Consider the following 24,707-nt stretch of genomic DNA (forward strand, 5'->3'; position numbering starts at 1 on the left):
TTTCTCTAATTGAATATTCTTTAACAATATCTTCAAGAACATTAATATTTTCACGTTCTAGGGTAGTTTCTTGAAAAAGTTTTTCGATATTGTTAGAGAAAGACTCAACAATACTGTAGAGTTCTCGTTCTCGACCAAGAGACTTCTCGAGTTCATCAATGAGCTAAGCATGTTTTCCTTCAAGAGAATTTATTTTAGAATCTTGAAAATCATTAATCTCAGCAGATTTTTTTAATGTTCTTGTGAGTTCCATTTTAGCTTTTGACATAGTGTCAATGGTCTCATCAGAGCGTGTGATATCAGAATTTGATAGCAAAAAATTTCAACCTCGGGATTCAGAAGAATCATCTAAGGAGTTATCCTTTGAGGTAAGCCCAGGACATTTGTGATGAGTGCCAAATATTGTATATATTTATCCCTTTTTGTTGGCATTTAACTCATCTTTTGCGCATTAATTCTACATTTTATCCCATATTCTGTATTTTCATTGTTTTCAAGAATAAATATTTTTTCTTACTTAATTTTGCATTTTTAGGTAATAAATAAAGTTTGGATGAATAGCAGAGCGGAAAAGAGCAGAAAAGTAGTGAAAAGCCGGGAGGAATTACACAAGGAAGCCGCGAAGAATGTTGTGCACAAGACCAAAAGGGTAGAAATGGGCTCAAGAAGGAAGAATTGTTCTTAAAGAAGATATGGGCTTGGCATACCCAAGGCCCAAAACCCTTACCCAAACCCATTTTCTGTAACCAAAACCGCCTCCATCTTCAGCCGTCGGATTGGATCCATCTCATCATCCGATGGTCGCTCCTTCATCGCGCATCAAAATCTGAAGCTCCTATCACACACCATAGCACCTAAATTCTAAGCCTTCAGATTAGATCACATTTAGATCCTACGGTCGCTTCTTTGCCTGCTCATCAAATCTCGATACTTCCGCTTAACACTACAGCACCTAACCTCAATCTTCGCCGTTAACTTTGTTGTATTTCACAATCCAACGGTCGAAGTGATTCATCTCTCATACCACCGTTAGATCCACCTACCATCTTCACATCCGACGGATCTCCTCGCTGCGCATCAACTTCAGATGATCCCGCTCAACACCTTAGCCATCAAACCCATCGACCCAAACAAACACCCACCTTCTTCTTCCCCAAAACTCATTTCCCCCAAATTTCTCTTCTTCCCCCGACATTTGCAGAGACACCATGTCCTGCCACCGCCTGCAACTCCACTGCCACCACCATCTCTTCCATCACCACCTCCACAACCAGCCGACCAAGAGACCTATCGAACCCCCTAGTCTATCTCTCTCCCTCATAGCTTCTTCTCACATAGGTGCTAAGATTAAGAGAGGCAGGCTTAGGGTTTCGCTCCAAGATAGGGTTTGCAGTGCAAAGAAGACGAAGAATAGGGGATTTCGAGCAGCGTAAAGCCAGTACAAAGCATGGGTTGGGTCGAAATCATCCAATTGGTATGTCAAATTTGATTTTCCCCAAAATCAATTTAGGGTTTTCAAAATTAGGGTTTGTAGAAATTTTAGGGATTTGTAAAACTATAAAAGGGGATGTGTATGAGATGTAAAAGGGGTTTCTTGGGTCATCCGAGATACCCCTAATTGGGTTAATTTCAATTTCCATTTCAAAGCAATTTCAAGTTCAATTTCAATTTCTGTTCATGTTCTAATTCACCACTAGGGTGAAGATGAAACCTTAATTCCACTGTGTAGGAGACTACAATTCTGGCCTCTCATCACTTTGCTCTCACATTGTATGTCAGGCATACATTGTAGTTAGGATACCCCTGTGATTGAAAGTGCAGCAGCCCATGTTAATTGATTATGGTCCAAACCTTAGACTAGTTATGCTCTAATCAGATAGCTAGTACTTTGGGAGGATAATTTAGTTGCAATTGGAATTTCCGACTTAGTCTAGGTTAAGAGGTGGAATCTAAACCCTAGTTTGCCATCAACCTTCCCTGTCATCCACAATTCCATCTTCAACTGTTTAGCTTTGTTTTCTTGTTTTCTTTCACTTGTTTTACCTTCACTGCTCACTGTTTGTTTCCCCTCATGCTCACTGTGGTGTCTTAACATCACAATCTTTACTTGTTTCACACACTCACTGTCCATTATTCATCTTGCCTCACTGTCAGTTGCTGTTGCTTCAACTGTCAGTGTTGAACTTGCTTCAACTGTCACTTTTGTTGTTCTTGTTTAAAGTCTCATGATTAGTAATCTGCCCTGGTTAGTGTAATCAGTTAGAAATTGGTTACAATAAGAAAAATAGCACTTGCACCCCCTTGTCCCTGTGGAACTGACCTGTGCTTGCCCTGTGTTGCTTGCCGACACTGTGCACTTGCAGTTAGAATTTTTAGGATCATTTATAGGAGTTACCAAGTTTTTGGCGCCGCTGCCGGGGACTCGGTTGCGGCGCAATTGCTCTTTCTTTCTTTTGGGTTGTTACTGAACTCTGCTTGCTGTAACTCCTATGCTTGCTTGCTGATTTTGCTTGCTGTAACTCCTGTTGAGTTGTTGCTAAGTCTGCCACTGAACTGCTGCTGCTGCCTGAAATCTGCTGTGGTGCTGTGGTGCTGTTGAAAATCTGTTGCTGCTGCCCTGCCTGCAAGCCCTGAACTGAACCACCTGCTGTTGCTGTTGCTGCTGCTGATGCTCTTGTGCTGCTGTGGTGCTCCTGCTGGTGCCAGGCCAAGAACCCTGTGAGCTGTTGCACCTGTTGCTGAACCAAATCTGCTGCACCTGGTGCCAGGCCAACTGACCCTGTGCACTTGCAGCTTTGCTGAACCAAAGCCCAACTGGGCTGTAAGCTGCAGAAGGTGAAGAAAGTGAACCAAAGCCCAACTGGGCTGTAAGCTGCACAAGTTGAACAAAGCCCAACTGGGCCTCAGAAAAGCCAAAGCTTAGGATGATCCAAAGCCCAACTGGGCTTTTGCAACCTAACTGAACAGCTGGGCTGTGCTTCAAAGGTAAGCCTAAACCCATTAAGAGAACCCAACCTGTGGGCTTCCATTTTTAATTTGTGGGCTTGTAATAATTTTTGTTTTTCTTTATTTTTTTTATTTGGGCTTGTAATAATTTTTCTTTTTCTTCTTTTTTCTTTTATGGGTTTGTAATTATTATTGTTGTTTTTATTTTCTTTTATGGGTTGTGCTAATTTATGCTAGGATAATTTAAAAAAAAAAAAAAAAAAAAAATTTATTTTCTCCCATTTTAAAACCAAATTTTCTTCTCCCACCAAAACCAAATTTCCCAAAAATCAAACCCAAAAACCAAATTTTTGAAAACCCATTAAAACCAAATAGTGGGCTTTGTGTCATTTCAAAATGGACCAACCTCGTGCTCTCCATGAATACATGTATCCGTCAATAAAAATTCCATTATCATGTATTGTATTACCTCAAACCAATAACCCTTTTAAAATAAATGCAAGCATGATACAAATACTTCCTATATTTCGAGGGTTCGATTCTGAGAACCCCTATACTCATGTAAGAGAGTTTGAACAAATTTGTCGGACTATGCAACCTGATCATATGTCCGAAGACTCTCTGAAATTGCGTTTGTTTACATTTTCTTTAAAGGAAAGGGCCAAAACATGGTTTTACGGTTTGAGACCACAATCAATCACCACTTGGGAACAACTCACTAATCAATTTTTCCAAAAATTTTTCCACATCATAGGACCATCGCTATTCGTCAAAGTATCAATTGTTTTGTCCAATTGGATGAGGAAACTGTTTTTCACTATTTTGAACGTTTTAATGATTTGTTGAGTGAATGTCCGCACCATGGAATTGAGAAGTGGAGACTTGTCGTCATCCTCTATGAGGGACTAGACTTTAAATCTCGAACCATGGTTGAGTCTATGTGTAATGGTGAGTTTATTGATAAATCTGTGGATGATGCATGGAATTTTTTAGCCGAGATTGCAGAGAAAACCCATCAATGGGAATCCGTTAGGGAAACAGGAACAACACCACATGATATGAGTCACCCCATGAATTAGAGTTTTATTCTTGTAATAGCTCCGACCTTAGGATTGAAAATTATCCTAGATTGCAAAATTCCTATCATGATGATGATGATGATTATGATGTTATGTTAGAAGAACATGTCTATACTGAAAATGTTATGGAACCTTTGGGTTCAAATACATTAGGCTTCTCTGCCCCGACCTTAATGCATGATATTTCTTCTAGTATTCCATGTGATGTTTCCCCTGATTGCCGATGCATAAATCAATCTGTTGATGATGTTGATAATTCTGATTGTGATCTTGCCAATTTGATTGATGATTGTGAGCATGATGTGACATGTGTAGATGAGTTAGAAGATTTTGATTTGATTGATAATGATATGCCTATTCTTCTACCTAAGTCACAATCTGATGGCCTTCCACCCAACCTAGATTTGGTTTGTACCATATTGTCAAACCGATTTTCTGAAAATTCCTAATCTAGGATTGGAACTGTGTGCCTCCCAAGTCCTCTTGGACTATTTTGCTTCAAAATATAACACTTTTAAAGAGCCACAGTTGGAATGCATTTTTGCCCATCCCGAAAAAGTCCATTATGAGTTAGACCTTTTGAATCCTGAACCCCTAAAATTAGATTTTGTGCTTAAAAGTAAACCTGTTGAAAATTTAGGTTTAGGGGTGATTCATTCGGTTTTTCACTCTCACTCCCATTTAAGTCCAATTTTAGTGTTTTGAAACTTTCTATGTCTACACTTTTTCTTTTGGGTTGATCCTCAACTCTTTAGACTTTTGGTGTATGGTGAATTTTTTGTATATAATCAGTAGATAAAATTTTAAAAACCCTTTTTTCTCTTTTGTATATATTTTGCTAATCCAATATGATCTCGGCTGAAATATGTTGGATTTTTGCCTTGAATAACGGAGTTTTAATTCTGCTTTCGCCGAAATCGGGTATTCTCTCTCCTTTTACTCTACTCAGCATGTCCCTTTCCATATGTTGCATTTTAATTCTTTCCATATTTTGAAACATTGAGGACAATGTTTAGTTTAGGTTTGGGGGTATAGAGTAGATACCATGATAATATGCTATAATTGAAAATGAACTCCTTCTTCTTTTTGAAAAAAAAATGAAAAATTCCAAAAAAATTGAAAAATCAAAATTCAAAAAAAAATTTAAAAAAATGAAAAATCATAAAAAATGGAGCTCATTTACCTTGAAATGTTGACTCTTGTGCAAATATGTATTTTTATTAGGAGTCTTAGTCTAGATATTTAGGCACCCTGATTCTAGCACAATTCACATAGTGATAAGAAATTTGCACGCGCACGATCTACCAATACATGTATGGCCTCGATCTTCAAGGTGTTTGATAGGAAGTTACGATTGCCAATCACTTTAGAATACTGAACGAAACTTGACTAGCTTGTTCTTTGGTTGGTTGGGATAGAAGGTGGAGGTTACATTAAGAAAGACAACCATCGAATTTAACTGGGTGCATCAAAAAGGGCTACCTCTTGCAAAGTGTCATGTAATCTTTTGTTTCCTTTTGTATATGTATCAAAAGTGTTTCCTATTCAAAAAAAAAAAAAAAAAAAAAAAAAAAAAAAAAAAAAAAACGATGTATATATTCAGAAAAAAAAAAAAAAAAAAAAAAATACAAAAAAAAATCAAGTATTTATCAATTCCATCATCTCTTGTTCCAAAAATAAAAAGAGAATAGTCAATGTAAATAAGAGTCATGTAAAGAGTTATTTTGTTGTTTTTTTGTAATAAGCAAGGAAGGGTGTATGCCATTGATGTACAACGCGAGTAATTGTGAAATACCTCCAACTCATTCACAATTCTCGTAAAGTCCGGACAGCTAGCTAGATTTCGACCTCAGTTCTTAGCCTGAGAAACTATCTCTTGGTGATTAGTAGTCATAACTTCAGATCTTTCTTTACACATGTGTAGATACACTTTACACTCTTATCACATGTCTTTTTTTGTTATCAGTGCTAGGATTGTGCCTTCGATAGCTAGATTGACATCTCCATTTTGCTGTGAGCTTAAACTGTTTTGCACATGTCACATTTGATGGAATATGAGCTTATATTTTGTCCTTAGGTTTTGTAGGCACACCTCTGGTAAACCTTCACGAGACTTCAACTCGTCCACTAGGGACACTTAGTGGTTTAAAAGGCTTAGTGCATACGCTAAATGCATTCGAGAGACCAGCGACAGTGGTATAGTTAGGATTTCCTTAGTTTTGTTTTACTTGAGGACAAGTAAAATTCAGGTTTGGGGGTATTTGATGAGTGCCAAATATTGTATATATTTATCCCTTTTTGTTGGCATTTAACTCATCTTTTGCGCATTAATTCTACATTTTATCCCATATTCTGTATTTTCATTGTTTTCAAGAATAAATATTTTTTCTTACTTAATTTTGCATTTTTAGGTAATAAATAAAGTTTGGATGAATAGCAGAGCGGAAAAGAGCAGAAAAGTAGTGAAAAGCCGGGAGGAATTACACAAGGAAGCCGCGAAGAATGTTGTGCACAAGACCAAAAGGGTAGAAATGGGCTCAAGAAGGAAGAATTGTTCTTAAAGAAGATATGGGCTTGGCATACCCAAGTCCCAAAACCCTTACCCAAACCCATTTTCTGTAACCAAAACCGCCTCCATCTTCAGCCGTCGGATTGGATCCATCTCATCATCCGATGGTCGCTCCTTCATCGCGCATCAAAATCTGAAGCTCCTATCACACACCATAGCACCTAAATTCTAAGCCTTCAGATTAGATCACATTTAGATCCTACGGTCGCTTCTTTGCCTGCTCATCAAATCTCGATACTTCCGCTTAACACTACAGCACCTAACCTCAATCTTCGCCGTTAGCTTTGTTGTATTTCACAATCCAACGGTCGAAGTGATTCATCTCTCATACCACCGTTAGATCCACCTACCATCTTCACATCCGACGGATCTCCTCGCTGCGCATCAACTTCAGATGATCCCGCTCAACACCTTAGCCATCAAACCCATCGACCCAAACAAACACCCACCTTCTTCTTCCCCAAAACTCATTTCCCCCAAATTTCTCTTCTTCCCCCGACATTTGCAGAGACACCATGTCCTGCCACCGCCTGCAACTCCACTGCCACCACCATCTCTTCCATCACCACCTCCACAACCAGCCGACCAAGAGACCTATCGAACCCCCTAGTCTATCTCTCTCCCTCATAGCTTCTTCTCACATAGGTGCTAAGATTAAGAGAGGCAGGCTTAGGGTTTCGCTCCAAGATAGGGTTTGCAGTGCAAAGAAGACGAAGAATAGGGGATTTCGAGCAGCGTAAAGCCAGTACAAAGCATGGGTTGGGTCGAAATCATCCAATTGGTATGTCAAATTTGATTTTCCCCAAAATCAATTTAGGGTTTTCAAAATTAGGGTTTGTAGAAATTTTAGGGATTTGTAAAACTATAAAAGGGGATGTGTATGAGATGTAAAAGGGGTTCTTGGGTCATCCGAGATACCCCCTAATTGGGTTAATTTCAATTTCCATTTCAAAGCAATTTCAAGTTCAATTTCAATTTCTGTTCATGTTCTAATTCACCACTAGGGTGAAGATGAAACCTTAATTCCACTGTGTAGGAGACTACAATTCTGGCCTCTCATCACTTTGCTCTCACATTGTATGTCAGGCATACATTGTAGTTAGGATACCCCTGTGATTGAAAGTGCAGCAGCCCATGTTAATTGATTATGGTCCAAACCTTAGACTAGTTATGATCTAATCAGATAGCTAGTACTTTGGGAGGATAATTTAGTTGCAATTGGAATTTCCGACTTAGTCTAGGTTAAGAGGTGGAATCTAAACCCTAGTTTGCCATCAACCTTCCCTGTCATCCACAATTCCATCTTCAACTGTTTAGCTTTGTTTTCTTGTTTTCTTTCACTTGTTTTACCTTCACTGCTCACTTTTTGTTTCCCCTCATGCTCACTGTGGTGTCTTAACATCACAATCTTTACTTGTTTCACACACTCACTGTCCATTATTCATCTTGCCTCACTGTCAGTTGTTGTTGCTTCAACTGTCAGTGTTGAACTTGCTTCAACTGTCACTTTTGTTGTTCTTGTTTAAAGTCTCATGATTAGTAATCTGCCCTGGTTAGTGTAATCAGTTAGAAATTGGTTACAATAAGAAAAATAGCACTTGCACCCCCTTGTCCCTGTGGAACTGACCTGTGCTTGCCCTGTGTTGCTTGCCGACACTGTGCACTTGCAGTTAGAATTTTTAGGATCATTTCGAGTCCTACCAATTTGGCATAATCAAAAATTTTAGACGACATTTTCAACAAACACAGACTTATGAAGTCATAAATGTGTTTTCCTGCTACAAACACAGACTTATGAAGTCATAAATGTGTTTTCCTGCTCTGATACCAATTGAAAAAGCGGGAGTTTAACAACCACACCCAATATTTCGTTTGGGAAATCTGTATGGACTAACTCCAATAAAATTCCAAGAGAATACACTAGATAGTCATACTTAATCAAGGAAAATATATCCAAGAGTTATATCTCAATTTCTCAAATCAATCTGCAATCGAACAGATAGAAATCTGTGAACCGTATTAATAAGAGAAATAACTTGGATGGTACCAAAGACCAATATCCAAGCGTCAATCAATTTCCAACAACAACCAAAGGTTGGATTCACCAATTGATTGAACTATGCACAATTATATAGAAAATTTAATGCGGAAAAGAAATAACACAGACACCAGAAATTTTGTTAATGTGGAAACCGCAAATGTAGAAAAACCACGGGACCTAGTCCAGATTTAAACACCATACTGTATTAAGTCGCTACAGACTCTAGCCTACTAGAAGTTAACATCAGACTGGAATGTAGTTAAGCCCTAACCAATCTCACACTGATTAAGGTACAGTCGTGTTCCTTACGCCTATGAATCCCAGCAGGACTCTACACACTTGATTCCCTTAGCTGATCGCACCCACAAGAGTTGATACGACCCAAAGTCGAAGACTTGATAAACAAATCTGTCTCACACAGAAAAATCTATTGAATAGATAAATCTGTCTCCCACATAAATACCTACGAATTTTTTGTTCCGTCTTTTGATAAATCAAGGTGAACAGGAAGCAATTGATACACCGGACTTATATTCCCGAACCTAGTAATATCAATCACCTCACAATAATCTTAATCGTATGGTAGCGAAAAAAGATATTGTGGAATCACAAAGAATGAGACGAACAGATTTTTGACTACTTTTTATCTTACCTATCGGAGATTAAATTTCGAGCAAATCTTAGAGAAGATAGTACTCAATATGATAGAACAAAGTACGATCAGAATACACAACTATAGAGAAAATAGTTGGGTCTGGATTCAGAATCCCAATAAAGTCTTTAAGTCGTTAACCTATAATGGTTTTAGGAAAAACCTAGGTTAAAGGATAATCGACTCTAGTCGCAACTAGTATCACTCATGAGGTGTGGCGATTTGTTTTCCCAGTTGCTAGGGTTCTCCCTTATATAGTCTTCAAATCAGGGTTTGCAATCAATGTTACCTAGGTAACAAAGCATTCAATATTCACCGTTAGATGAAAACCTGATTCGAATCAAGATAATATCTTTCAACCGTTAGATTGAGTTAGCTTGTTATACACAAATGAAATGTGCCTTCATTTAGATATGGGTAACCGTACCTAAACGTGTACACTTGGTTGGCTCAACAATAGTTATCCAAAGTTAGACATATGAACACTTTCATATCAACCTTGTTCATCTTAAACACAACTAGTTCAAATGACTCAAATGAAACTATTTATAGAGTTGTTCAATTGTTTATATTCTCATAGAAGTATACAAGACACAATTGATGCAAAATCGGTTTTTGATTCACTCGATTCATGAGCACTATAGCCACGGTTTGCAAAGATTGCATTCCTTATTATATAAATGTATTTTTCATGAGTATGTAAACATATATAACCGATTTTAGAAATTAACCCACTCAGGTATGCAAACGGGTACGCATACCTAAGTTCTCGGACTTGGTCTTGCTCTCCAGTATGCAAACGGGTACGCATACTGTCATTCATGACCTAACTCAGTTGAAATCAGTACGCATACGGGTATTCATACTATAGTTTCCGCACTTCAACTGTTGAATCAATACGCATACAGTTATGCTTACTAAATTCCCGGACTTGGAATACACATGCAACAGTTAGCATAAAAGTATGCATACTGTGCTATATCCAATCAAAGGTTAATTGCTCTAAACTCCTATTTCAATCATTGTAACATTCTTGGAAGACGAGAATAGATGTCTCACACAAACTATTAGATTCAAAGTAATTTTAAAGTGATCAAATGATCAATACAAAACATTCCAAGTCTACATCAAATGACTGTCTCACACTAATATGTAAGATGTTACCCGACGATTTTCACATGATCATCTTTTGACTTTCGTCAAGAATAAAAGATGAACTTTGTTAAATCGAAAGCTTACCAATACATATTTCGATAAAGATATAAGCGAGTTAAACTCAGCTCGAAATATCAAATGTGTACAATGTAAAGTCTATATAGTTATACGACTTTTGTCTCAATAGGAGATAAAAAAGGAATAGACTTCTGAGTGATAGATGAGTTCAAGTCTCCACATACCTTTTGTTGATAAAGTTCCACAAGATTCCCTTAGTAGTTCTTCATCTTCAATCGGTGAACATCGTGAAGCCTAAATCTCAACTACACATTCTATCCTAATACGAAATATAGGTATAAGTAGACTAGAAATCAAGACTTATAGTTTTGACAACTAAACTTGACAAACAAGCTTGAGATAGCAACGCTTGCGAGTTCGACCGAGCATTTCTCTAACAAGTTGTGTCGTCACTACCGAAGTAGTTGACGTTGAATTCTTGAATATAAAATCTGCACTCGCATGTTCGTGGTTCCCCCTAACCGGCCCGCCCATATTAATCTTAATCTACTTTAGGTTATGGGTGACCTAGCCTGCCGAGATAATTTTTGTATACCATGTTATTATAGGTGGCATACCTGGTAACACATGATGCAGGCCCCATTTTCCTTGGTGAACTTCTACTAAAATTTAAGCGCCCCCTGCAGGGTTTGTTTTGGTGATAAATTAGTTCATTCCTGACAATCCACAAGGTCCAAAATACATAACAACATGAGGTTCTGATATAAGTACATACTTTTGTTCGTAATATTTGGAGGATTTCTATATGTGGTTATGGATATTAGTACGGGTGGTTTTTGGTTGATTGAAGAGATGAGGGGGGAGGGTGTTCCAAGTGGTTACAACTACTCGGCATCGAACAAGGGTATGCACTGTAGTTTCTAAATTGTTATTGCAATAAATGCAGAGGTTGGTATCGGTGAGATGGATGCGGTTTATGATAATAAAAATCAATAGTCATTTTTTAACTGATTTACAAAAAGAAAAAAATATTTTGGGGATTTGGTAATGTTCATATAAACTGGTGACTAACTAGTAGCGGGTTGTTAGGCATTTGTTACACAAAACCGTAGTGTATCTCCTGGATTTCATCCGAGGAATTTTTTTTTTGGATAGGAAGATGTTTCTGATTCTTTGGACTGTCAGTGAACATATAACTTAGCTAATATACTCAGTTGAGGAGTACATAACACTTAGGAGTTTCTCTCTCAATCCTATAAATATGTAACCTTCGTGTCAAAGCTAGGACCTGAAAAAGCGGGGGTCTAACAACACCACCCAATATTTTGCTTAGCAATCTGTATGAACAAACTCGAATATACTTTTAAGAGAATCAACAAGACTCAATCAATTAAAAGTATATCAACGAGTTTATATCTCTCTCTTGATTTGATTTACTCAAGCAGGAACTGCGAGTTCTAATCAAATGCAAGGAATAACTTGGATGGTACCAACGACCAATATCCAAGGATCAATCAATGAAAATTAACAACCAAAGGTTGGATTAATCTAATTGATGATCTAACGCACAACCAGTATTATTTCAATTATAAAGATAAAACAATATAATACGGAAATTGAAATAACACGGACACAAGAAATTTTGTTGACGAGGAAATCACAAATGCAGAAAAACCCCGGGACCTAGTCCAGATTGAACACACACTATATTAAGCCGCTACCGAGACTAGCCTACTCCAAGATAACTTCGGACTGGACTGTAGTTGAACCCCAATAAATCTCCCACTGATCCAAGGTACAGTTATGCTCCTACGCCTCTGATCCCAGCAGGATACTACACACTTGATTCCCTTAGATGGTCTCACCCACAACTAAGAGTTGCTACGACCCAAAATCGCAGGCTTTGACAATAAACAAATATGTATCACACAGACAAGTCTATCAAAGGATAAATCTGTCTCCCACAGATAAACACTAAAGGTTTTGTTCCGTCTTTTGATAATAATTAAGATGAACAAGAACTAATTGATAATCCAGTCTTATATTCCCGAAGAACAGCCTAGAGTTATCAATCACCTCACAACAATCTTAATCGTATGGTAGCGAAACAAGATGTTGCAGAATCACAAACAATGAGACAAAGATGTTTGTGATTACTTTTTATATCTTTCCTATCGGAGATATCAATCTCAAGCCAATCAATCTGATTGTACTCGTACGATATAAGTTGCAAGATCATATCACACAACTACAATAAAAGTAGTATCGGTTTGTCTTCACAATCCCAATGAAGTCTTTAAGTCGTTAACCAGGTTTTAGAATAAGAAAACCAAAGGTTAAAAGAAAATCGACTCTAACACGCAAACTAGTATCACAGTAAGGTGTGGGGATTAGTTTTGCACAATACTAGATGTCTCCTTTATATAGTCTTTCAAATCAGGGTTTGCAATCAATGTTAGCTTAGTAACAAAGCATTCAATATTCACCGTTAAATGAAAACCTGATTTAGATTCAAGATAATATTTCTTAACAGTTAGATCGAAAACTTAGCTTGTTACACACACTTGACAATGCACGCTTCTAGGTTTGCTAACCGTACCCAAACGTATGCACTTGTTGGTTCAACAATAGTTAACCAAAAGGTTAGCCATATGAGCATTTCATATCAACCATGTTCTTCTTCACCATAACTAGTTCAAATGACTTCAAATGAACTAGTTAGAGAGTTGTTCAATTGCAAGGAAATCTTATGTACAACACAAGAGCAATTGAAGCAAAGATGATTTGATTCACTTGAATCGTTTCATGAACTTTTATAGCCACGGTTTGCAAACTGCATTCCTTAGTCTTTTTAAGTTTAAGTTCAGAAATCATCTTCAGATATATAACCTTCTCAAGTTCGCAGACTTGGTTCGCGGACTTAAGTTACCGGACAGAGTTTACAAACTCCAGCAGAAATTCTCGGGTATGAGAACTTCGCCGGTTCGCGGACTGGGTTCGCGGACTTAGCTTCATGCAATTAGTTTGTCAACTCCAGAAGAAATTCTCGGGTTTGAGAATTTCGGCAGTTCGCAGATTGAGTTCGCGGACTTGGCTCACACCATTCTTGCGGTTCTCATGATCAACAAAGTTCGCAAACTTTGGTTCAAGGAATAGGATTTATACATAAATATGTTTCCACAACAATGCTTATGTCCACCATTGGTTATGTAATCTAAACTCTCATTTCAATCATTGAAACATTCTTAGAGGACGTTATACAGTTGTTACACCATTTCTCGTCAAAGCAATTTTCAAGATGATTGAAACATATCATGACTTTCGTCACATGGTAAAGATAAACTTGATCGAAGCGAAAAGCTTACCAACACATATTTCGAGATATAGATAGACGAGGTATACTCGACTCGAAATACCAAATGTGTATAATCCAAGTCTATATATATAGCATACGACTTCTTGTCTCAAAGAGTAGGTTATAGAGTAGATATACTTTTGAGTGATAGATAAGTTCAAGTCTTCACATACCTTTTTATCGATAAGTTCCACCGGTTCCTTGAGTAGTTCTTCTACTTGTATGATGAATCGCCATGAAGTCCTTGAGCTTAACTACACTTTCTATCCTAGTCCGAGACTTAGATATAATAGACTAGAAATCAAGACTTATAGTTTGGATCACTAACATTGACAAACATTCTTGAGATAGCAACGCATGCGAGTTCGACCGAGCAATGCTCTAACAATCTCCCTCTTTGTCAATTTTAGTTACAAAACTATCAATACATATGGAATACAAAAAAGATAAAGAAACTTTAGTAGCTCCTATTCCACATGTCTAATCTTCAACATTCCTCGAAATCTTCGTCACTTCTAAGTACTCCAATGATCCCAAAGGTTGTAAGTTTAGCATCACCGTTGTTGAAGATCCTTAGCTATAACAATGAGAAAACATAGTTCTCGATCATTGTTATACATTGTCATAGTATTATTACATATCGTCAAAGTTCAATTGTATCAAAACTTCAACAATAATACTATAATGATATGTATCACTCCCCCTTAGTCAATACTCCATCTCACATGGAAACCACTCCCCCTTACATAATGATCCGAAAACCATATGTATTTTTAGTATGAGCTCGATATTAATTCTCCCCCTTTTTGTCAATAAAATTGGCAAAGGTACAAGAACGGGATCATAATGAAATTTCCGAGAGAGACATTTCATGACAAAAGGAAAAAAAATACATACCAACTAATTTAGATGCAATCATAAAGCCGAAGCTAAATACATTCGTCAAGGAGTTTAAAGATACAAGATAACCCCTCTAAAATTCCACAGCCACACACCCCTCAAGATATGACCATTAAGCACAAGTTCAAAATAACTCTCCCCCATTTGATGTCATTCCCGAAAGAACAACAAGAGCGACCTTAATTTCAAAAGAAAATAAGGATTTTATTGGACACCAAAAAACATGAGAATGATTTTCTATATCAAAAAAAAAACTCAATTAAATTAATCACAAGTAAACCCATGATTGATTTAATCAGAATACACAATCAAATTAAACACAAGAGGTGATCAATTCAATTTATTATGCTCAACATAAGAGAACTTATGGAGACATGAAATTACTCAACTAGATTAGTTACAAGAGAACCCATAATTAATCTAATTGGAATACACAACCAAACTAATCACAAAAATAATCAATTTAATTGTCATTTGTTTTTCTCGACATAAGAAAACTTATGGAGCAATAACTAAATAACCAAACAAGATGATTAATTTAGTTCAATATGATCGACATAACATATCTCACAGAACACCAACTAAGCTAATAAATCCACTTGGTTGTATAGTGCTCAACATAAGATGCATTACAGAGCCTCACAGTAATACATAAAATATGGATCAGGGATGATCAAAAACTTGATAGGTTTGGAAAACCTACAATAAAATACTGCAAGTGCACAGTGTCTAACTAGCAGAACAATGGCAAGTACAGGTCGTTCCCACGAGGAGTGTGAAATACTACTACTAATTAATATCAAAACTAACTAATCGACAAGATGATGTTTGAACGATTTTCAGAAATTTGGAACAAAATGAAATAATAATAATTCTAACAGTAAACAAAATGAGAGCGGGTTATTAGGATTTTCGTTTTCCACCAATTAATTATGCAAATTTTACTAGTCATTAAAAATATATTCCATGCATTTTCAAATATTGTTTCTTCGCTGTAATTTTCTTCGCTTCATGGATAGTGATTCTAAAGCATTACCTATCAATCCTAAAGCATATCATGTCAAAGAACTTAACCAAAGCACGCCATATCAATTGAAAAGCATAAATAATCAAGAAAATCACATGAACAATAAAATACCAAGCCATATGAAGAAAAACTACTAGTCATTCAAATCATTATTGAGCATATAAATGTAGAGTTTACACAATTAAATTGGTTTCTACCTAAACCCTAACATGACTCTAGCTAGATATGGCTTTCTCAAAAGCCATAAACATATTAAAATCAAACTCTAGCTAATGAAAAATGAAGAATCGAAAACGAAACTTCAAAACCCTTCTCTACTTACGGCCATGTGGCCGGGCTCCCCTCTCAAATAATCGACACCCCTTCGTATAACCTTCCCTTTCTTTTATTTCATTAATCAAAGAATCAAAATAAATTATTCTATGAAAATATCTTGCATGCAAGTTGATGTGGTCATCAATATCTTTCCCCAAATAGTATTGCCACCTCGTTCTTCCAATGAAATAATAATCTGTCCTTATTTCCAAAATCTCCCAAATGAAGAAAGAGTTACTTTATATCCAAAATAATCTCACGTGTAAATATTCCTCAATTAATTCTTCACATGGCAAATAAATTATCTTTCCCGGTGGAATATATTTGTAATAAAGTAAGAAAGATAAAATACTCCCATTTTCAGTTTGCATGTGCCAACTCCACTTTGATTTCCATTCATTTGCTGCGTTTGTGCCTCGCCTATGAAACAATTTTATGCTGCTGATATATATATGGAGATACCAGGCCAGCTACATTTTGTCATTTTTTTCATTGTGGTTGTTGATATATGGAAATACCAGGCAAACCTCATTTCATCATTGTGGTTGCTGATACATGGAAATACCAGGCCAACCCCATTTCATAATTGTGGTGGTTGATACATGGAAATACCAGGCCAACCCGGCTGCTGATACATGGAAATACCAGGCCAACATAATAAGTGCTGCTGATATATAGAAATACCAGGCCAGCATAATTGATCATTGTGGTTGCTGATACATGGAAATACCAGGCCAACCACATTTTTCCATTTTCGTCGCAAACACCATTAAGTCTCACATTTTATTGTTTATTCGCTGGATAATCGAATTCACTTGTACTTTCTACAAAAGAACTAAAATAGTATTAGTAACTAAAATATTGTATCATAGCTAATATAAATATGGGTATAAGATGTAGCATATACATGATTATCAATCAATACTACGGAATACACAAGGATTCGTTCTATCTTCAATCACTATTTGCAAAATGACAATTAATCGACATAATCCTTGAAAACAAAAGATTTTAACCTATATTCCATCAAAGATTTGACAATATAGGCTTAAATTTTGTATTTATCAAAAGTCTATTCATTCTTTTACCAGTACGTGAATACCGATCACAAACGACTTTACTTTTGAAAAAGTAAGGGACAAACATAGTTCACGGTCGTAAACACCAATATCCCATAACAAATTGCAATATAACAAATCATAAAGATTAATACTGCAACAACATCATCCTCCAAATATTTTTAGAATTTAAACCAATAAACCTAAAAAAAAAAACAAGAAGATGAAAAATAATAGCTATGTGTAGTCACAATCATTGCTATTCAAACACTAGTTATTCTTCCAACTAAACCAAAAAGAAGACATACTAGGCAACATAAAGCTTTCTCAAGGCCTCTACCGAGAATTCCTTCTCATTATTAAAGAACCCATTGATTATGGGATCATTCAATTCCTCTAATTCTTCAGAAATATCAGTTAACTCACTGAGTTCTCTTTTTAGATCACGCAAGGTGTTCTTGGTTAGAGACGACACTTGTTCATAGTGAGTTATTTTTTTCCAAAGAGGAAACAATTTGATATTTTAAATCATTTCTCTTGTTAATAAAAGCTTTCACCATGCCTCTAACATCATTGTCAGAGATAGTTAGAGGAAGAACCTTCTTCAATGTTTGTAGCCTTCACTTTCTTCACCCTTGAGGAGGAAATTCATTTACACAAATACACTTTTGCTGCCTCGACTGCATCCCTGCTTGTAGTACCTCTAGTTATAGGAGCCATGAAACTGTATTTTTAGGAAGAAGAAGGTCTACAAAAGAATAAAGACAGACTTATGAACGTCTAAACCCTAGAAGAACAAGTTTTCTGTAGTTTAGTGATCCATTATCTATATTGTTAGAAGAATATTTTCTTAACAAAAATAAATACAATACTTGAGCCAAAAATACGCAACACCCCATTTTCTCAAGTTAAAGATGAGGATGCGAACGTCTCTGGAACTAGACAGAGACGTTATGAGCCAAACGCTCCCCTTGTTTTCCACACAGTGGTTTACCAAGGTTTGTTGTGTAAACAGATTTCCCACCTCTTCTGAATATGGAAGCACTGGTTTTATGAGTTCCCTGTTGATTATACAGATTCATCTTTTCCATGTTCTTCTGCAGTTTGGTGATTTTCTTATTGCTCTTTTTGAATCTCCAGCACGTGCTTTGTACATGATTTGCATTTCCACAAAACAAACACATCAGAGATCCTTTGTCTTGTCGAAGTACCTTCTGTTTATCACAACTGTCAACCTTTAATCCATGATTAATAGAAGCAATAGGGTTGACAATGCCAGCAGTTTTGCCTTTAAATCCTAAACCATTTGTGTTCCCAAAGGACTTCTGACCAAATAGCATTGCTGAAATTTTGTCAGAGCTTCCAGACAATCTTTGTAGATCATCTTTAAGAGTGTTAATCTATTTTTCCTTTAGAGAAATGGTTTTGGTGAGTTCATCATTGAGACGATCTATTTCAAGAGTTTTCACTTGGATTAATGATTCTATTTTATTCAATGAAGCTTTTAATTGAAGATTTTCTTGAAGAACCTCTCTATTCAAGAATTCAGAAATCTTTGTGTCAGACTCAAATCCTGAATCAGGACTCGAGTATGAGGATGTTTCGGTTGCAAGATCTGAGGGTTCATCACATCCATCAGACGTATTCAACTCGTTGTCACTTAAAGATTTTTTCTTTACAGAATCATTAGAGGTAAATGCTGACGAAAGATGTATGTCACATCTAAGGATTCTTTTCACAAATTCTTTGATTCTTTATGCCATTAATGGTTTTTCAAACCAATCACCATTAGAGCAACATTCATCAGCCCAAGACAAGCTAGAAGTTTCACTCATGTCGGAAACAACATTGAATACAAAGGTTTGAACAGAATTATGATCAAGAATTTTTACCTTTTCATTTGGAGGACAAGATACAAGATTCCATACTTCTTGTCCTTGGAACTGATTTAACTCTTCATGCATTGCATTTTCCCATAAAGGATCTCTCGGAGTTTTATCAATATTCCTTTTGAAAATGACAGGGGTTTTAGAAAATTCAATGAGATTGTGGTTTATTTCTGGTGAGGCGCTCATAGAGATTTTATCGTTCATAGAGTCAGATCGCTACAAACACAGACTTGTAAGGTCTTGAACATGTTTTCCTGCTCTGATACCAATTAAAAAAGCGTGGGTCTAACAACATCACACAATATTTCGCTTAGCAATCTGTATGAACAAACTCGAATATACTTTTAAGAGAATCAACAAGACTCAATCAATTAAAAGTATATCAACGAGTTTATATCTCTCTCTTGATTTGATTTACTCAAGCAGGAATTGCGAGTTCTAATCAAATGCAAGGAATAACTTGGATGGTACCAAAGACCAATATCCAAGGATCAATCAATGACAATCAACAACCAAAGGTTGGATTACTCTAATTGATGATCTAACGCACAACCTATATTATTTCAATTATAAAGATAAAATAATATAATGCGGAAACTGAAATAACACATACACCATAAATTTTGTTAACGAGGAAACCGTAAAATGCAGAAAAAACCCAGGGACCTAGTCCAGATTGAACACACACTGTATTAAGCCGCTACAGACACTAGTCTACTCCAAGCTAGCTTTGGAATGGACTGTAGTTGAACCCCAATCAATCTCCCACTGATCCAAGGTACAGTTATGCTCCTACGCCTCTGATCCCAGCAAGATACTGCGCACTTGATTCCCTTAGCTGATCTCACCCACAACTAAGAGTTGCTACGACCCAAAATCGCAGGCTTTGACAATAAACAAATCTGTCTCACACAGACAAGTCTATCAAAGGATCAATCTGTCTCCCACAGGTAAACTCTAAAGCTTTTGTTCCGTCTTTTGATAATAATCAAGGTGAACAGGAACCAATTGATAATCCGGTCTTATATTCCCGAAGAACAACCTAGAGTTATCAATCACCTCACAACAATCTTAATCGTATGGTAGCGAAACAAGATGTTGGGGAATCTAAAACAATGAGACGAAGATGTTTGTGATTACTTTGTATATCTTGCCTATCGGAGATATCAATATCAAGCCAATCAATCTGATTGTACTCGTACGATAGAAGATGCAAGATCAGATCACACAACTACGATAAAAGTAGTATCGGTCTGGCTTCACAATCCCAATGAAGTCTTTAAATCGTTAACCTGGTTTTAGTAGAAGAAAACCAAAGGTTAAAGGAGAATCGACTCTAGCACGCAAACTAGTATCACACATAGGGCTGTCAATGGGTACCCATTACCCGGACCCGGTATATTTGGGTCCGGTTCCGGGTCCTAAAGTTGGACCCATTAGCTACTTAGGACCCGGCGGGTAATTACCCGATTGGACCCGAATTTAAACGGGTCCAAACGGGTAATACTCGTTGGGTACCCGCGGGTATCGGGTACCCATTTATTCATTCTTTTATTCATGTTTTTAGCAAAATTACAAGTATTTTTGCTAGTTTTAGCTTTGATATTTTACTCATTTAAATTTTTTCTCTTACATTTAACCTTTATTTAGTACATTAATAAGAAACAATAATAAATTTTTATAAAAATTACTTAAATCCAAGCCAAAAAGAGAAATATATTAAGTTTTTGAGGTTTTTTAAATAGTTTTATTAAGACCCAATGGGTACCCGGAACCGACGGGTACCCGGGTATTTAAACGGGTCCGGTTCTGGGTCCACAAGTTTAGGAACCGGACCCGGAACCGTTAGGAACCGGACCCGACCATTATAAGTAGGGTCTGGGTCCGGGTCTAGTGATACCCGGGAGGACCCGGACCCGTTGACACCCCTAATCACACATAAGGTATGGGGATTAGTTTTGCACAATACTAGATGTCTCCTTTATATAGTCTTTCAAATCAGGGTTTGCAATCAATGTTAGCTTAGTAACAAAGCATTCAATATTCACCGTTAGATGAAAACCTGATTTAGATTCAAGCTAATATTTCTCAACCGTTAGATCTAAAACTTAGCTTGTTACACACACTTGATAATGCACGCTTCTAGGTTTGTTAACCGTACCCAAACCTATGCACTTGTTGGTTCAACAATAGTTAACCAAAAGGTTAGCCATATGAGCATTTCATATAAACCATGTTCTTCTTCACCGTAACTAGTTCAAATTACTTCAAATGAACTAATTAGAGAGTTGTTCAATTGCAAGGAAATCTTATGTACTACACAAGACACAATTGAAGCAAAGATGATTTGATTCACTTGAATCGGTTCATGAACTTTTATATCCAAGGCTTGCAAACTGCATTCCTTAGTCTTTTTAAGTTTAAGTTCATAAATCATCTTCAGATATATAACCTTCTCAAGTTCGCATACTAGGTTCGCAGACTTAAGTTACCGGGCAGAGTTTACAAACTCCAGCAGAAATTCTCGGGTATGAGAACTTCGCCGGTTCGCCGAATTGGGTCACGCCATTTTTCCGATTCTCTTGATCAACATAGTTCGCAAACTTTGGTTCAAGGATTAAGACTTATACATAAATGTGTTTCCACAACAATGCTTATGTCCACCATTGTTTATGTAATCTAAACTCTCATTTCAATCGTTTAAACATTCTTAAAGGATGTTATATAGTTGTTACACTATTTCTCGTCAAAGCAATTTTCAAGATGATTGAAATATATCATGACTTTCGTCACATGGTAAAGATAAACTTGACCGAAGCGAAAAGCTTACTAACACATATTTCGAGATATAGATAGGCGAGGTATACTCGGCTCGAAATACCAAATGTGTATAATCCAAGTCTATATATATAACATACGACTTCTTGTCTCAAAGAGTAGGTTACAGAGTAGATAGACTTTTGAATGATAGATAAGTTCAAGTCTTCACATACCTTTTTATCGAGAAGTTCCACCGGTTCCTTGAGTAGTTCTTCTACTTGTATGATGAATCGCCATGAAGTCCTTGAGCTCAACTACACTTTCTATCCTAGTCCGAGACTTAGATATAATAGACTAGAAATCAAGACTTATAGTTTTGATCACTAACATTGACAAACATGCTTGAGATAGCAACGCATGCGAGTTCGACCGAGCAATGCTCTAACAGGACCTGACCCATCTTGAAAATTATATCAATGAAGTGCAACTTCTTTCTCTTATGTCTCTTATACTTATGTTTTAGCTTAGTTGTGAGTTTATATCTACTTGGATACAGTTGTTAGCATTTTAACAACTACATAATGCTTAGGTACACAAAGGTGTTCATTTAACGAAATGTGTATTTTATAACTTGGAGATAGAAATTGCATATCACCTTCTACTCCATTGCGGTTATAATTTTGAAAATTGGAATTATTTCATAAAGGCATTTGATATATCTTGACCCTTGCCTGCAACTGTTCTGTATCTCTTCGAAAGTTGGGATCGAGATGTTTTTAAAGGAAGGTGTGAGGAAGGTAGTGTGAAATATCTTCCATTATACACTATTTGGGACATATGGAAGGAGTGATAGTGCTAAGCCGGAATCGATATACGAAATTGTAGTTCCCAATCTTTTAACAAAAAAAACTATCGCTTTTTAGATTGTGATGTCATTACATTTTGGCTTATTGATGATAATAGTTATATTTTATAAAATTGGGAGTTAGTTTTGCACAAAAATGAGGTTTCTTTGATTCTTTCTTTCTTTTTTTTTTCTTTTTTTTTCTGAAACATGCATTAGTTAAACTGAGATTACACATGGTAACCGAGAGTCTGTGTTTTCTCTTTAATATAAATTTTTTTCTTTAAAAAAATGAAAGATGTCTATTTTAATCATTTTTTTTTTGCAAATAATTATATAATATATTAATACATTGACCTTTCTTGCACCTAGTTAAATATCACCGAGAATATATAACTATAAACAAAGTAGTTGATTTTTGTTTTCTTCTTTTTAATAAAAACATGTCCACGTCAATTTAAATTTTTTAGTATTAATATAATAATTATGCAAATAAAACTTGTTAGATTCTTGTTAGTGTCTAATTAAATTCGGTTAAAACTAGTAGTTGGGATGTTGGATTTTTGTTCCCCCTAAACTCCAAATATAAAACTAAAATTATCTGGATTAGGTGAAGAACATATCTATAAAGTGAAGCTAAGAAAATATAGTAAATATGGAAGCAATAAGAACTCAATTTGAATGGCCATACAAAGCAGTTAGGGCGTCTAACTACTCCTCAATTGTCATTGACTCGACACTTCCGATCAATCAAGTAACGACAAGCAATGGCTATCATAAAACTTAAATTTCGGTGAATATTGGGCATGGAATTCTAAAATAGTTCGTGGAAATAACCAAACAATCAAACTGTGAATCGATGGCAGGAAAGTGTCGATAAACTCGTGCATGCCACAATTATTTTTTATTTTTATTCTTTATTTTGTATGTCTTCATTTTCCACGGTGAATTGTTCTTCGAATTCATGCCATCCCGATATTATCTTATATAAATATAAGAATAATTTTCGGAAAATGGGTCATTTGTCCAAATATTTTTAAATTATGGTTTAAATGGATGAGTAAAAATTAATATGGGTGAAATGGATAAAAAAAATTTAGCAAGAATGAAACTGGATTCATCCTTGCTTAAACTTAAAAAATAGCTAGGATGAAACTGGATGCATCATGTGTAAATTAAAAAATAAGAAAAAGTATTTGAAAATTGGCAGGATGAAACTGTTTACATCCTGCCTATTTTTATATTTTTGTCCATTTAAACAGTATCAAAATGTAAGTGTCCTTATCACCCAGGAATTATTGGTTTTGGTTTTTTTAACCAATTTTGTGAATAATTAAGGGTTATTTGTTTTTTGGTACTAAATTTTTTGACCCAAAACTAACTTTGGTCTAACATTTGTCCGGCCTTTTTGTTTTGTCTAAAGACCAACGTTGACCCATATTGACTTGTCCAGCCTTTGTGTTTCGTCTAAAGACCAATTCAAAAAATATTACGAATATCAAAAATAAATATCTTATTTTCTGTGTCTAAAATCACAGCCATATCCTTCGTTAACCTATCCTCCCCCCCTTCGTTAACCTATCCTCCCCCCATCTCTTCCCCCTTCGTTAATTAACCTATCATCCTCCTCTAGTTGTTCTTACAGCAAAACTTTATCACTAGTTAACGAACAAAGAAGGAGATCGTATTTTTGTTGCCATCCATCGTCCAAGATGTGGGTTATGGCTATTCACCCTGGATGATGACATGTATCTGAAGCCGAGAAAAAAGAAACATAGTGAATATTTGCTGGCGTTTTAGGGAATATTTTGTGATGTTGAATCGATGGTTTGCTGGCAGGGAAGGTGACTGGAGTGCATGGAGAGTTCATGGTGGTCTTTAGTTTGAATTCTTAGGTTGAATTAGGTACCGAATGGTGGTTGATGTGGGTCCTTTTTTGTGCAAGCGAAACAACCAACAAAAGGGATCTGTGGCCATTGTTATTAAGGGTTTGTTCTCATAGATTTATGTTGCTGAAGTGGAGTTCTGGTGCTAATTTGTATCATGTTATTGAGTTCAATTGCAGACTGAATTAGGCTGAATTTCAGACATAAATCATA

The sequence above is a fragment of the Papaver somniferum genome, chromosome 11 (genome assembly GCF_003573695.1).
Source record: "Papaver somniferum cultivar HN1 chromosome 11, ASM357369v1, whole genome shotgun sequence".
In the NCBI taxonomy this organism is placed as follows: domain Eukaryota; kingdom Viridiplantae; phylum Streptophyta; class Magnoliopsida; order Ranunculales; family Papaveraceae; genus Papaver; species Papaver somniferum.